This window comes from Hemitrygon akajei, chromosome 10 (genome assembly GCF_048418815.1).
Source record: "Hemitrygon akajei chromosome 10, sHemAka1.3, whole genome shotgun sequence".
Lineage (NCBI taxonomy): Eukaryota > Metazoa > Chordata > Chondrichthyes > Myliobatiformes > Dasyatidae > Hemitrygon > Hemitrygon akajei.
Genome location: NC_133133.1, coordinates 25,888,696 through 25,905,633, shown reverse-complemented (window position 1 = coordinate 25,905,633; position 16,938 = coordinate 25,888,696). Strand labels below are relative to the sequence as shown.

Sequence of the window (16,938 nt, the reverse complement as noted above, 5' to 3'; positions counted from 1 at the left end):
TTGATATATACAAAATTATGAGAAGTATAGAGTGGGTAAATGCAAGCAGTTTTTTCCACTGAAGTTGGGTGGGACTAAACTAGAGATCATGGGTTAAGAGTGAAAGGTGAAGAGTTTAAGGGGAACATGAGGTGAAATTTCACTCAGAGGGTCATGAGATTGTGGAATGAGCTGCCAGGATAAGTGGTGCAGGAAAGCTTAAGAAAAATTTGGATAGGTACATGGATAGTAGAGGTATGGAGGTGCAGACAATGGGAGCACAGTTTAAATGGTTTCAGCATGGACTAAATGCACCAAAAGGCCTGTTTCTGTGCTGTACTTCTGTACGGCACTATGACTCTACGACATTGGTCAGCCAACATTTAGAGTATTATGCGCAGTTTTAAGCCCCATAACTAAGAAAGAATGTGCTGATGTTGGAGAGGGTTCTGAGGAGGTTATGAGAATGATCATGTGAATGAAAGGGTTAATGTATTGAGGGGTATTTGATGGCTCTGGGCCTGCAGTCACCTGACTTTAGAAAATGAGGCAGGATCTCATTGAACCCACCAAGTACTGAAAGGCCTAGATAGAGTGGACATGGAGAGGATAATTCCTATAGTGGGGGAATCTAGGACCAGAGGGCAAACCTCAGAATGCAAGGACAATCATTTAGAACAGAGATGATGAGGAATTTCTTTAGCCAGAGGGTAGTGAATCTGTGGAATTCATTGCCACAGACAGTTTGTGGCAAGCCATTGTGTATATTTAAAGTGGTGGTTGATTTGTCAGGGCATCAAAGTTTAAGGGAAGAAGGCAGGTGAGTGGGGTTGAGAAGGAAACTAGATCAGTGATAATGATTCCAATGTTTGAGTAGTGACAGCCTAATTCTCTGCTCAAATGTCTTAGTCTTCTGGTTTAACAGTATGCAAGTCAAGCCTTTCACTGTATTTTGGTATGTGTGACAATAATGTTCTAATTCAAGAATATAAAAGGCACTGATACCTGATATAGTCAAATAATTTTTCCATAGTAGTGGTATGAATACAAAATGGGCAATCTTAAGGTGAGATTTAAAGGGGATCTTAGGGGTATATTGTTTCACAGAATGGTTGATATTTGGAATAAATTGCCAGACAAGGTGGAGAAACCAAATATAGTTAGAGGAATTTAGATGGAAACTTAAAATGGCAGGGAAGATTATATTGCAGGCAAATGGTAAATGTGTTTAAAAGGTCGGTAAAGGTATGATGGGCCGAAGGTCCTGCATCTCTGCTCTATGACCTGACATTTCCAGCAATTTCAATGTTTTATTTATTACACGTTGTGACTCTGCTGCTTTATTTTACACAAGTCTCTTCTCTGTTTTATAAATCTACCCTTTGTAATGAATACAAACGTCGGCCTTTTTTTCAGCTGCATACTCAAAACATAAACTTCTAAACCGCCTGCCTGGTGTGTCCCTATTTTCTGCCTTTTATTGTTGTTTCAGATTGTGAATGGCTGGTAGTTTCATTTTGCAAAATGTGTGTGGGGGGGGGGGAATGAATAAACTTCACGCTGCAGAATTCCGGAAATTCAACGCGAGTATCAACCTGGAGGACGGGAAGTAACGAAAACACCCCGAACTTGATGAGGGAAACTCACCTGCAAGCAGGTCAGGTACGTGCGAGGCGAGAAGGCGAAGCCGGGGGCGCGCGCGCGCACGCTCGCTGTACAGCGGGTCCCGTAGAGGCCGCGCGCGTCCACTGCGTGTACAATGGATTCGGGGGGAGGGGAGGGGAGGGAGGAGAGCGCGTGCGGCGCGGTTGTGTGTGTGTGTGTGTGTGTGTGTGTGTGGGGGGGGGGGGGGGGGTTCGCGCGCGCGCGTCTGTATGTACGCACGCGCGAGCGAGCGAGCGCCCCGCGTGCGCGCGCCCTGAGTTTCGGGAGCAGCAGCACAGCGCTGGAAACAATGGCACGGGGCTGCATCTGATGTCCAGTCCAGCTGGAGGGGAAGGGAAGCCAGTGTGGCACATCCCTCCGCAGGACACGGGGGCACTTCAGCAGCAGTGACCACCCCCATCCCCTAACCCCCCACTACCGTCTGCCTTCCCCCCCCCACCAGAGCCAACGGTAGAACCAAAAACGAGGGCAATGGATTAAACTGTATCGTTGAAAGAAAAGATTTACAAATTGTTACTCCCTCTTCGCTGTTTTCCCTCTCTCTTTATTCCGTATCTTGGTGCCGTGCAGAGGGAAAGATGTAAGAAAAGGAGGAGGGTGTCTGTGTGTGTGAAAGGAAAAGGGGGTGAGGTTTGGGAAAAGCCTTGGCTGCATCCGAGAGAGGCGCGACACCTGCACTGGGAAAAGCAGGCGAGGAAGCAGAGAATTCTGGAGCTTGGATAGTGCCACGGGCCTTGCCCTCTTGACAGACCAACCCCCTCCATACCCCTCCTCCCTCCTCCCGCCCTCCCCTCACTGTGCACCCTGCCAGTGGCAATGCTGCATTCGGATCTACAGGTATGGCAGCTCTCTTCTATCTAGCTCTCAGCGGTTCCTGTGTTTAAACAGCACCCCCCCCCCCCAAGTCTTCCCTCCCCCACTCACTCCCTCCCGTTCCTCTCCTTTTCCCCTTTCCTCTCCCCTTTAACATTGTAGCAATCTTTGTTAAAGCGAGTGGGATCAGAAGGTGTACTTCGTCCAGGCCTGTGAGTGAGTGTGTAAAGATGCCAATTGTAGCATTCTGGCTGTTTGAAAACCGCATGAAGGGTGCTTTGCCTGCACGTTAAAATGCAGCAGATATCCCTGTCGAAAAGCTCCCCGTTCATGAGCGATTAATTTGCAACTGCAGCGTGTGTGTGTTACGTTTGCATTAGTTGTGTAGTGGATGGCCTATAGTAGACAGGAATGGGGTGATAAAAAGGGGGAAATATTGGACCATATTCCCTAACAAATTGGTGCTGTAGTCTGTAATGGAGTTTTAATGTGAGATGTGGGAATAGTCAATAAATCTGCATATGACTGATATACTAGGCAATTAATTAATTTCAGTTTGATAAGAAAATGTTTTCTAAAATAGTGACAGCCATTCTAATTCAATTAAAAACAACCTATTGTATATTTTTGCTATCTTAATTCTATTACTGCAGGTTGGGGGAGGGGAGAACCCTAGAATGACAGGTTACTGTAGTTGCATTGAAGGTCCACAAAATTCTGTAAGTGTTTTGTTTATTGTATAGCATGCAGTCATTAATTTTAAGATATTAAAAAAACATAGTGGTCTGCAGTTGGAGACAAAGACCAAAAATAGTGTAGATTTAGAAGAAGTGCCCTTTAATTTTGCGTGGAGTCACGGCAGATATTCAGGGATTGTTTACTATATAATTCAGAAACGCAGTAATTTTATCCTTAATAAATGCATATAATAAATACTTCTCTAGCATTGATTTTCTGCAGAGTATGGATATTGAAGTAGTACTTTCTGGGAGCACAAGATGTTTTTTTTTCTGTTTGCATTCAAATTAAATCTACTGCAATTAACAGCATGTCTGGAATGAGAAGAATTGTGGATAAAATGTATTTTATAGAAGATTTTACTTTGAGCCTTTTATTGTATTCATTATATCTATTATGCCATCAGCAGTTGTGAGGCACACCTTAATTTTTAAACTTGTTTTTTAAAGCTTAAAAGTTTCATCACTACAAATTAAGAAATAGCTGTGTATTAGATTGTGTTTTCTCGAATAAACTGCTCTAAGATTAGAATTTGATCAGATTTATTTCATGTGTGTTTAGTAATGTTCTTTGGACAATTATTAAAATATGGATGTAATAGAGTGCCTGAATTTAATTAAAAATTTGATTGCATTTGACTAAAATACCTGTTGAAGATTACAAGTCGTATCAAGTGCTTTGAATGGAAGATAAAGAGCAGTGTGGTCCAGTGATTATAGCAATGGCAGGAATGTTTGTGGGGGTGGGGAAGGGAGCAAGCCCCCTCCCCCCACACTGATGTTGATTTAATGTGTAATGTATTGAAATGGCTTGTATATTTGAAAGCTGTCAGATGCAAATTCCTGTGCATGTTTCTGCATCAACATCTTGTGCGAGTTTTATTTTGAATTCTATTTGTACAATATACTGTATCTGCATCATGGAAAGCTGCTTGAAGTTTATTCTGCTTTTAACATTTGCTTAAAGCAGTTCTTTATTTGTGGCTTATTTTGTGATGCGGCCCCTTGGGAAGCAATAGAACCCGGGGATTTGAAATGCGCTCGTGTTGTTGAACTCTGCAGTGGGAAGCCAGAACATATGAGTTTAGAGGAAGGAAGACCAGGCACTAGAATGTGGGATGAAGTGTAAATCTGCTGTGTTGCATTTGGTGTTAATTTTATTCTGCATCAAGCAATTGTAAATCGGCAATGGTGTAATGTTGAAGTGTCTGGGAATGAGACACTTGCTATCATTTTATTGTGGAGCTTGCTTAAGGTTTTTTGTGGAATTTTGACATGAAGGTATTTAATGAAGAAAGGCATGTGTTCACTTTCCTTCCTCTGCGCCTCAGTCTCTTCTGATATATTGATTCTTTCCCTGAAATTTCCATGAATTACTGGTGCTCCCTGCCTCTCTGATGAAGTGGCCATTCTTCAAGTGGTACATTGTCAAGGATACTGTCAGACCTTTTAGCTGCAAAAGGCTTCAATTAGCAATCAGTGGTAATCCACTGAATCAATAGCTCTGTCCAGTGCTGAGTGTGTTTCATTGCTTGCAGGATCTTGCACCGGGGATGGGCCATACTTCAACAATGGGAAATTCAAAACCTGCCTAATTTGGCCTCTGCCTACAGTCACAAATTTCGGGTCTGATAAGTGTATCCCTTCTCCCCTTCAGCTGTTGACTTTATTATTACTCTTTTGCACTATTTCTTTGTTTTGTAAATTATATCAAGTTTGTCTTTCCAGTGTGTAGTAACGAATGTTACATTATTTAAGTTCAGGGAGTTAGGTGCCAAGTTAAAGGAGAGGACTTCCAGAGGTTTGATCTCAGGATTGCTATCTATGCCAGGTGCTAGTGAGGGTTGAAATAAGATCACGCAGTTTACAGGTGGCTAAGGAGATGGTGCATTAGAGAAGGCTTCAGATTTTTTGGATCATTAGTCACTCTTCTAGGGAAGGTGGGACCTGTACAAAAGGGATGGTTTGCACCTGAACTGAAAGGGGACTAATACCCTAGCAGGAAGGTTTGATCGTGCGACATGGGGGGGGGGGGGGGTGGGATTAAAACTAGAGTTGCAGAGGGAATGGGAACCAGGGTGCCAGAACAGGTGGTGGAATGCTTGTAGAGAAAGATGTTGTTAAGCTTGAGTACAAAGTCAGGAATCAAGAGGTTGAGCATGGTGGGACTAATGTCCAGAGCTGCAAACATTTCAATGCAAGGAGTATTGTAGGAAAGGCAGATGAGCTTAGGGTATTGTAGCCAATAGTGAGACTTGGTTACAGGAGGAGCGGGACTGGCAGCTCAATGTTCCAGGGTTCAGTTGTTTTAGACATGATAGAGCCAGAGAGATTAAAGGAGCATATTTGTAGAGAGATCACAGACTGTTGCAAGAAGCATAAGGTTGTGATAGCAGGCAATTTTAACTTTCCACATATTGACTGGGATTCCCATACTGTAAAACAGCTGGATGGGAAAGAGTTTGTCAAATGTGTTCAGGAAAGTTTTCTTAATCAGTGCGTTGAAGTCCCAACTTAGAGTGAGTGTGATACTAGATCTCCTGTTAAGGAATGAGACAAGGCAGGTGACAGAAGTTTGTGTAGGGGAACCCTGCAGCTAGTGATCATAATGCTATTAGTTTCAATCATGGAAAAGGATGGGTCTGGTCCTTGGGTTGAGATTTGAAATTGGAGAAACTCCAGTTTTGATAGTATCAGAAAGGATCTGGCAAGTGGTTTGTGATAGGTTGTTTTCTGGCAAAGGTGTACTTGGTAAGTGGGAAGCTTTCAAAAGAGAAATTTTGAGAGTGCAGAGTTTGTATGTTTCTATCAGGATAAAAGGCAAGGGGAACCTTGGTTCTTGAGAGATATTAAGGCTCTGCTTTTTTAAAAAAAAAGTGTATAGCAGGTATAGGCAGGTAGGAGTGAATAAGGTATTTGTGCAACATAATAAATGTACGAGAAGACCTAAGAAGGAAATTGGAAAGGCTAAAAGAAAGTAGAGTTTGCTCCAGTAGGCAAGGTGAAGGGGAATCCTAAAGGCTTTTACAGATATATTAAGAGCAAAAGGTTAGCAAGGGACAAAATTGGTCCCCTGGAAGATCAGAGTGGGAATCTATAGGTGGAGTTGAAAGAAATAGGAGAGATCTTAAATAGAGTTTTCGGGAGATTGACATAGAACCTATACAAGTGAGGCAAAGCAGCAGTGAGGTCATGGGCCTGATACCAATTACAGAGGAGGTGGTGTTTGCTGTCTTGTGGCAAATTAGGGTAAATAATGTTGTGTATTTAATATTTCAACTGAATTGAAGCTGTCTGAGCATTGTCAGTTCAGTGATGGGTTTAATGATGCACTGGGAAATCATTTAGTTTGTGGAACCTTGCAGGAAAGCATTAAAAAATGGCTCCTAACTGAAGCACAGCTTACATTTAAAAGAGCAGTTGAAATCGCTGTATGAATGGAAACAGCAGACAGGCACAATTGAGTTACAGTCATAAATGAAAGTGCACTTGAACAAAATTGCAATGTTTACACAGAAATTGGCTTGGCTGAACAAATTGTTACCATTGTGGCGGGAGCTTACATACCCCAAACAAATGCAGAATTAAAGGCAAAACTTCAGAATCGGAAGAATCAGATATTAACTGGCATATGTCGTGAAATTTGTTAACTTGGCAGCAGCAGTACATGCAATAAATGATAATATAGAAAAAAGTAAATCAATTACATTAACTATATATGTATATTAAATAGTTAAATTGAATAATGCAAAAGCAGAAATAATATTAAAAGTGAGGTAGTGTTCATGGGTTCAATGCCTATTTAGACATCAGATGGCAGAGGGGAAGAAGCTCTTCCTGAATCACTGAATGTGTGCGTTCAGTCTTCCGCACCTCTTTCCTGGCAGTTGCAATGAGAAGCGGTCACATCCTGGGTGATGGAGGTCCTTGATAATGGATGGCACCTTTCTGAGGCACCATTTCTTGAAGTTGTCTCGGATACTATGGAGGCTAGTATCCAAGATGGAACTGACTAATTTTACAACTTTTTGTAGCTTCTTTTGATGCTGTGCAGTAGCCCCTGCAAACCAGGCAGTGATGCAGCCTGTCAGAATGCTCTCCATGGTACATTTGTAGAAATTTTCGAGTGTTTTAGGTGACAAACCAAATCTCCTCAGACTCCTAATGAGATCTAGCTAGCCTTTGTCTTGCTTTCTTTATAGCTGCATCAAGATATTGGGACCAGGTCAGATCCTCAGAGATCTTGACACACAGGAACTTGAAATTGCTCACGCTCTCCACCTCTGATCCCTCTGAGAATTGGTTCATGTTCCCTTGTCTTAGCCTTCCTGAAGTCCACAATCAGCTTTTTAGTCTTACTGATACTGAGTGCAAGGTTGTTTCCGTCTCCATCTGAGATTCTACCAACAATGGTTGTATCACCAGCATATTTATAGATGGTATTTGAGCTATACCTAGCCACAGAGTCATGGGTATAGAGCAGTGGGCTAAGCACATAACCCTGAAGTACATCAGTGTTGATTGCACACAGATTGTGGTCTTCAGAGTAGAAAATCGAGGATCTAATTGCAGTAGGTGGTACAGAGGCCCAGGTTCTCTAGCTTATCGATCAGCACTGTGGGAATGATAGTGTTAAATGCTGAGCTATAGTCAACAAACAGCATCCTTGTAGAAGTGTTTGTACTGTCCAGGTGAAGATTCATTGAGATTGTGTCTGCCGTAGACCTATTCTGGCAATAGGCAAATTGCAATGGGTTCAGGTACTTGCTGAGGCAGGAATTGATTCTAGCCATGACCAACTTCTCAAAGCATTTCATCACTGTAGATGTTAGTGCTACTGGACGATTGTCATTAGGCAGCTCACCCTACTCTTCTTGGGCACTGGCATAATAGTTGCCCTTTTGATGCAAGTGGGAACTTCTGACCGTAGCAGTAAGAGGTTGAAAATGGCCTTGAATACTCCCGCCAGGTGGTTGCCACAAGTTTACAAAGCCTTACCAGGTATTCCAACTTGCAAAAAGTGCAACTAATTAGGACACATGCAAAGAACATGCCAGGCAGACAAAATACATGGACTGCAAATGAAAGAGATAAAGATTAAAAAGTCAAGTTACAGTTTCAAAAAGAACACATCTGCATGCTGCTGTTGAAAAATCTGATAATGATGAGAGTGAGACAGGACTGGATAACCATAAGGTTTACAATAGACAAGCAATATGGCTTACAGCAGAAGTGAATGGCATGTTAATTAAAATGGAATTGGACACTGGCTTGGCTCTTTCAGTCATTTCACAAAACTAGTTTGAATGACATTTCAAAGATACAAAGCAGAAACCTGTAGGTATCCTACAAAAAACTTGTACTGGATCAACAAGCCTCATTGAGCTTGTATGTGGTAAAAACAGGTGGGCCAGCATTGTGTGGTCATGATTGGCTAAGACAACCACAGCTTGATTGGAGATCCATTCACCATTTGCATTCCACACCCCCTAGAACAGAGTCAACTGAAAGTGAATTAAGAACGGTACTGGTTGATGTCACATCTGTTTCTCTGCTGTACATTATGAACCATTGCCCAACCGAAGGCAAACAAATGTTAGTGAAAATCTCTGTGCCTTTGGTTGGAAAGTGTATTGGACCAACAAGGACCAAGGTCCTAAAAGGAATTGTGAAAGTGATGAAAGCAGTGGTCTGACTACAACAGTTTTTGTCAGCAACATATCTGAGAAAGCTTACTGCGAAATGTGGCTTGGTTTTAAGCAGGAAGAGCGTTCAAAGAGCTTCAGGAAAGTTGCAAGCATTCGGCTTTTATGGGTATAAAGATCCGGAATCTACTAGCTGCTGCTTGTAAAAGTAGATGCAAAGACCAAAGCCCAGCTGGATGAATGGAATGCCAAAAATAAAGGAGTCAATGGAGATAGAAAAACAGAGGATTCATTAGCTGATGTTGATGAGGAAATAATAGGAGACATTAGATTGTCAAAGGAGCAATAAAAGTGAACTAAATGCACCTTCCCAAGATCAAGGTGCACAAACTAGAAGAAGTAAAAGGAAGGAAAAAAAGCTGTCAGAACCACTTCCAGCAGTCTGAGTCAGCTCCTACAATCACTACAGAGGAGGCCCCAGAATCTGAATTTTTTTCACAGCCATGTCTCACTTGCTAAGCAGAGTAGCATTACGAAAGACATTATCCCACAAGAGTAAGAAATCCTCCACAACAATTAAACCTTTAGGCCTGAATGGGACAGTTGAAAATTTACTCTGTTGTGGATGTCCTTTTAATAGCTGTATTATATGGTATGCTGTGTATAGTTAAGATGCATTATATACATCTACACCAGTGAGGGTAGAAACAGAATGATTTGGCAGATAAATGCGTGACTGAGAAGCTGGTACAGGGGACAGGGCTTCAGGTTCTTGGATCATTGTGATCTCTTCTGAGGGTAGGTATGACTTGTACAAAAGTGAGGAGTTACACCAATGTTCTTGTGGGGAGGTTTGTTATAGCTGTTAGGGAAGGTTTAAACTAAGTTGGCAGGGGCGTGGGAACTGGAGTGAAGGGACTCTGGATAGGATGGGTGGTTAAAAAAGGAAAGATAGCGTGCAGTCAGACAGTCTGGAAGGACAGGCAGATGATAGGATGAAATTGCAGCCAGCAGGGTGAGTATCAGTGCATTAGAGAGGCAGAATCAACAAGGATAGCAAATGGAGTACACAAAGTATTATATCTCAATGGCTGGAGTATAAGAAATAAGGTGGATAATCATGTTGCACTATTACAGATTGTCATGTATGATGTGCCATCACTGAATTGTGGCCGAAGGGTGGTTGTAGTTGGGAGCTGAATGTCCAAGGTTAAACATTGTATTAGAGCGATAGAAAAGTAGACAGAGGATGTGGCATGGCTCTGCTGGTAAAGAATTGCATCAAATCAGTAGAAAGATATGACATAAGATTGGATGATGTTGAATCCTTGTAGGCTGAGTTAAGAAACTACAAGGGTAAAAGGACCCTGATGACAGTTATATACAGGCCTCCCAACAGCAGCTGGGATGTGAACCTCGGGTTACAATGGGAAACAGAAAAGGTGTATCAAAAGAGCAATGTTATAATAGTCATTGGAGATTTTAACATGCAGGTTGATTGGAAAAATCAGGTTGGTAATGGATCTCAAGAGAGTGAGTTTGTTGAATGCCCACTAGATGGTTTTTAAAAACAGTTTGTCATTGAGCCTACTAGGGGATCAGCTATACTGGACTGAGTGTTATGTAATGAACTGGAGGCGATTAGAGAGCTTAAGGTAAAGGAACTCTTAGGAGACAGTGTTCACAATATGACTGAGTTGAACTTGAAATTTGATAGAGAGAAAGTGAAGTCTGACGTAGCAGTATTTCAGTGGAGTAAAAGAAATTACAGTGGAATGAGAGAGGAGTTGGCCAAAGTAAATTGGAAGGTATGACAGCAGAGCAGCAATGGCATGAGTATCTGGGGAAAGGTGTAGGAATGATGAACTCTAAAAATGAAGATATGCTCAAATGGCAAAATAGTACAATGGTGGTTGACAAGGGAAGTCAAAGCTAATGTAAAAGCAAAAGAGAGGGCATACAGCAAAGCAAAAGTTAGTGGGAAGATAAAAGATTGGGAAGCTTTTAAAAACCTACAGAGCAACTACAAGAATCATCAGGAGGGAAAAGGTGAAATATGAAAGCAAGCTAACCAACAATATCAAAGTGGATAGATAGTTAAAGCTTTTTCAAGTATGTTAAAAAATAAGAGAGGTGAAAGTCGATATAGGACCAATAGGAAATGAGGCTGGTGAAATAATAATGGGGTACAAGGAGATGGAAGATGAACTAAATGAGTATTTTGCATCAGTCTCCATTGTGGAAGACACTAGCAATGCGCCAGATGTTGGAGAATGTGAGGGAAGAGAAGTGAGTGCAGTTACTATTACAAGGGAGAAGGTGCTCAAAAAGCTGAAAGATCTAAGGGTACATAAGTCACCCGGACCAGCTGAACTACACCCTAGGGTTCTGAAAGAGGTTGCAGTAGAGATTATGGAAACATTAGTAATGGTCTTTCAAAAATCATTGGACTCTTGGCATGATGCCAGAGGATTGGAAAATTGTAAATGTCACTCCACCCTTTTAAAAAAGGAGGAAGGCAGCAGAAAGGAAATTATAGACCAGTTCGCCTTTCCTTGGTGGTTGACAAGATGTTGATGTCAATTGTTAAGAACGAGATTATAGAATACTTGGTGGCACAAGACAAGACAGGACAAAGTCAGCATAGTTTCTTTGAGGAGATTAAAAGTAGGATAGATAAAGAGGGTGCAGTGTATATTGTGTGTTTGGACTTTCAGAAGGCCTTTGACAAGGTGCTATATGTGTACAGTTTAAGCCATGTGTACATATTGTGTACGGTTCTGGTCACCGAATTATAGGAAAGATATCAATAATTTAGAGAGAGTGCAGAGACGATTTACTAGGATGTTACCTGGGTTTCAGCACTTAAGTTACAGAGAAAGGTTGAACAAGTTAGGTCTCTATTCATTGGAGCGTAGAAGGTTGAGGGGGGATTTGATCGAGGTATTTAAAATGTTGAGAGGGATAGATAGAGTTGACGTGAATAGGCTGTTTCCATTGAGAGTAGGGGAGATTCAAACGAGAGGACATGATTTGAGAGTTAGGGGGCAAAAGTTTAAGGGAAACATGAGGGGATATTTCTTTACTCAGAGAGTGATAGCTGTGTGGAATGAGCTTCTTGTAGAAGTAGTAGAGGCCAGTTCAGTTGTGTCATTTAAGGTAAAATTTGATAGGTATATGGACAGGAAAGGAGTGGAGGGTTATGGGCTGAGTGCGGGTAGGTGGGACTAGGTGAGATTAAGAGTTCGGCACGGACTAGGAGGGCCGGAATGGCCTGTTTCCGTGCTGTGATTGTTATATGGTTATATGTTATATATGTGAAGCTGCTTACTCAGTTAAGAGCCCATGGTATTACAGGAAAGTTACTGACGTGGTTAGAGCAGTGGATGATTGGTAGGAGGCAACGAGTGGGAGTAAAAGCATCCTTTTCTGGTTAGCTGCCAGTGACTAATGGTGTTCCTCAGGGGTTGGTGTTGGGACTGCTTTTTATGCTGTATATCAATGATTTAGATGATGAAGCTTTGTTGCCAAGTTTGCAGATAATAGACAATAGACAGTAGGTGCAGGAGTAGGCCATTTGGCCCTCCTAGCCAGCACCGCCATTCACTGTGATCATGGCTGATCATACAGAATCAGAACCCCGTTCCTGCCCTCTCCCCATATCCCTTGACCCCGCTATCTATAAGAGCTCTATCTAACTCTCTCTTGAATGCATCCAGGGACTTGGCCTCCACTGCCTTGTGGGGCAGAGCATTCCACATATCCACCACTCTCTGGGTGAAAAAGTTTTTCCGCATCTCTGTTCCAAATGGCCTACCCCTTATTCTTAAACTGTGGCCTCTAGTTCTGGACTCACCCATCAACAGGAACATGCTTCCTGCCTCCAGTGTGTCCAATCCCTTAATAATCTTACATGGTTTCAATCAGATCCCCTCTCATCCTTCTAAATTCCAATGTATACAAGCCCAGTCGCTCCAATCTTTCAACATATGACAGTCCCGCCATTCCGGGAATTATCCTTGTGAACCTACGCTGCACTCCCTCAATAGCAAGAATGTCCTTCCTCAAATTTGGAGACCAAAACTGCACACAATACTCTAGATGGGGTCTCAACAGGGCCCTGTACAGCTGCAGAAGGACCTCTTTACTCTTATACTCAATTCCTCTTGTTATAAAAGCCAGCATGCCATTAGCTTTCTTCACTGCATGCTTGCTTTCATTGACTGATGTACAAGAACACCTAGATCTCATTGTACTTCCCCTTTTCCTAACTTGACTCCATTTAGATAGTAATCTGCCTTCCTGTTCTTGCCACCAAAGTGGATAACCTCACATTTATCCACATTAAACTGCATCTGCCATACATTTGCCCACTCACCCAACCTGTCCAAGTCACCCTGCATTCTCATAACATCCTCCTGACATTTCACACTGCCACCCAGCTTTGTGTCATCAGCAAATTTGCTAATGTTACTTTTAATCCCTTCATCTAAATCATTAATGTATATTGTAAACAGTTGCGGTCGCAGCACCGAACCTTGCGGTACCCCACTGGTCACAGCCTGCCATTCTGAAAGGGACCCGTTAATCACTACTCTTTGTTTCCTGACAGCCAGCCAATTTTCAATCCATGTTAGTACTCTGCCCCCAATACCATGTGCCCAAATTTTGCCCACTAATCTCCTATGTGGGACTTTATCAAAAGCTTTCTGGAAGTCCAGGTACACTACATCCACTGGTTCTCCCTTGTCCATTTTCATAGTTACATCCTCAAAAAACTCCAGAAGATTAGTCAAGCATGATTTTCCCTTCATAAATCCATGCTGACTCAGACTGATCCTTCAACTGCTATCCAAATGTGTCGTAATTTCCTCTTTTATAATTGACTCCAGCATCTTTCCCACCACTGACGTCAGGCTAACCGGTCTATAATTCCCTGTTTTCTCTCTCCCTCCTTTCTTGAAAAGTGGGACAACATTAGCCACCCTCCAATCAGCAGGAACTGTTCCTGAATCTATAGAACATTGGAAAATGATTACCAATGCGTCCACAATTTCTAGAGCCACCTCTTTAAGTACCCTGATATGAAGATTGGTGGAAGGGCAGGTACTGTTGAGGAAACAGGCTGCGGGAGGACTTAAACAGATTAGCAGAGTTGGCAGGAAAGTAGCAAATGAAATACAACATTGGAAAATGCATAAATGTGCAGACTGTTTTCTAAACAGGGAGAAAATCCGCCAATCTGAGATGCAAAGGGATTTGGGAGTCCTCGTGCAGAATACCCTAAAGGTTAATTTGCAGGTATAGTTGGTGGTGAGGAAGGCAAACACAATGCTAGCATTCATCTCAAGAGGTCTTGACTACAAGAGCAGGGATGTGATGCTGAAGTTTTATAAGGCAATGGTGAGGCCTCACCTTGAGTATTGTGAACAGTTTTGGGCTCTTCATCTAAGAAAAGATGTGCTGGCATTGGAGAGGGTTCAGAGGAGATTTTTAAGGATGATTCTGGTAATGAAAGGATTATCATATGAGGAACTTTGGGCTCTGGTTCTGCTCTTGGTGGAATTTAGGTTGGGGGGGATCTTACTGAAATCTTAGACAGAAAGGCAGACAGAGATGTGGAAAGATGTGTTTCCCATGGTGGGGGAGTCTAGGACAAGAGGGCACAGCCTCAGGGTAGAGGGGAGTCCATTTAAAACAGATGTGGAGAAATGTCTTTAGTCAGAGTGTGGTGAATTTGTGGAATTTGTTACCACAGGCAGCTGTGGAGGCCAGGTCGTTGGGTGTATTTAAGGCAGAGATTAAAAGGTTCTTGATTGGACATGACATCAAATGTTACGGGGAGAAGGCTGAGGAGGGGGGGAGAAAAGGATCAGCCATGATTGAATGATGGAGCAGACTGGATGGGCCAAGTGGCCTGATTCTGCTCCAATGTCTTATGGTCTTATATTGAGCTGCAGTTTGTAGCTAAGCAGGGAGTGTTGTGTATGTAAATATTTCAGTAGTATTTGAGTAAGATTTTCAGTATATTGTTTGATTAAGCTTTCTTGTTTAGTTCATTATGGGTTATATGTAAAATACATGAATTGCATATATCATGATGCTACCACATGATATGTGTGCACCTTGCTTAAGTAAACATGAAATTAGACTCAAATTTGGACTTCCATGTCTGTCTTTTAATTAGTTTAATATTTTGGGGTTACAAAGCATAACAGATAAATCCCTGGGGCCTGACTAAGTGTTCCCTCAGAACCTATGGGAGGCTAGTGCAGAAACTGCAGAGACCTTAGCAGAGCTATTTAAAATACCCTTAGCCATGGCTGAGTTACTAAAGGATTAAAGTATAGCTAATGTTGTTCCGTTGCTTAAGAAAGGTCCTAAGCATAAGCCTGGAAATTATAGGCCAATGACCCTAACATCAGTTGAGGGAAAGTTATTGGAAGGTATTTTAAGGGAGCAGATATATTAGTACTTGGATAGACATGGACTGGTTAAGGATAGTCAGCATGGCTTTGTGCATGGTAGGTCATGTCTAAACAATCCTATGGAGTTTTCTGAGGAAGTTACTAGGAAAGTTGATGAAGGCATGTGTTGATTGTTGTCTATATGGACTTTAGCAAGGCCTTTGACAAGGTCTTGCATGGAAAGTTGGTCAAAGAGGTTCAATTACATGGCATTCAAAATGAAGTAGTAAATTAAATTAGACATTGGCTTCATGGGAGAAACCAGAGAGTGGTAATAGATGGTTGCCTCTTTGACTGGAGGCCCCTGACTGATGTGTGCCACAGGGATCAGTGTTGGTCCATTATTGATTGTCATTTATATCAACATCCTGGATGATAATGTGGTTAATTAGATTGGCAAATTTGTGGATGGCACCAAGACTGAGGATGTAGTGGATGGCAAGGCATACTATCAAAGTTTGCAGCGAGATCTGGAGTAGCTGGAAAAAAATGGGCTGAGAAATTGGAGATCTAATTTAATGCAGACAAATGTGAGATGTTGCACTTTGGGAGGACCAACCAATGTAGGTTTTTCGGGTGAGTGGTAGAACAGAGGGATCTGGGAATAGAGATCCATAATTCCTTGAAAGTGGTGTCATTGTTCAATAGAAAAGAAGGTTTTTAGCACATTGACCTGGATAAATCAATGTATTGAGTGCAGGAAATCGGATATTATGTTGAAGTTGTATAAGACATTGGTGAGGTCTAATTTGGAGTACAGTACCATGTTCAGTTTTGGTCATCTACCTACAGGAAAGATGTAATTAAGTTTGAAGGGATGCAAAGAAAATTTACAAGGATGTTGCCGGGACTTAACTTGAGCTACAGGAAAGGTTGAATGGGTTAAGCTTTGTTCTGTAGAAAGTAGAAGATTAAGGGGAGATTTGATAGAGGTATACAAAATTATGAGGGGTATGGATAGGGTAAATGCAAGCAAGCCTTTTTCATTGAGGTTGGGTGTAACTACAAGTAGAGGTCATGGGTTAAGAATGAAAGGTAAAATGTTTAAGGGAGAACTTATTCACTCAAGGTGGTGAGAGTGTGGAATAAGCTGCCAGCACAAGTGGTGGATGTGGGTCCAATTTCAACAGATGAGGAAAAATTTCGATAAGTGGATGGATAGATGGGGTATGGAGGGTTGTGGTTGGGGTGCAGGTCAATAGGACTAGACATCAATGGTGCTGCTCAGATTAGATGGGTCAAAGGGCCTGTTTCTGCTCTATAGTGCTTTGTGACTCCAAGAAAGTGATAATAAATTTGAATCTGATTCTGGCTTGGTTGTAGGGGCTGTAAAAGGTTGAAAATGGAAAAAACCTTGTATGATTTAACTTTGAAAGCAACCTTTCTTACTTTATGTGCAAGTATGTGCATAGTTCTAAGAGTAATTGTAAGTATGTACTCTCTATTATTTCTTGAGCGCATTCTTTTGATATCCCTGTACAAGGATTCTTACTGAACATAGATTTGGAATGGAGAGATCAAGAAGGACTGTGTGCTTCAAGTACGGTACATGGTATTATCAGGAGACAGAGACCCAAAGGCCTCATGAAATTCCTGCAGTTTCCGTCATGTATCCTCTCCGATCTGTGAAAC

At 42.0% G+C, this 16,938-nt stretch overlaps 1 protein-coding gene across 1 annotated transcript in view; it reads left to right on the top strand.

Moving 5' to 3' along the window:
* The first annotated feature begins 2,026 nt into the window (after nucleotides 1-2,026).
* Nucleotides 2,027-16,938, top strand: part of LOC140734236 (neurite extension and migration factor-like) — a 278,558-nt gene continuing 263,646 nt past the window's right edge. The window contains exon 1 of the mRNA XM_073057928.1: nucleotides 2,027-2,481. The gene's annotated coding sequence lies outside the window, so the exon portion shown is untranslated. The remainder of the gene's footprint in view (nucleotides 2,482-16,938) is intronic.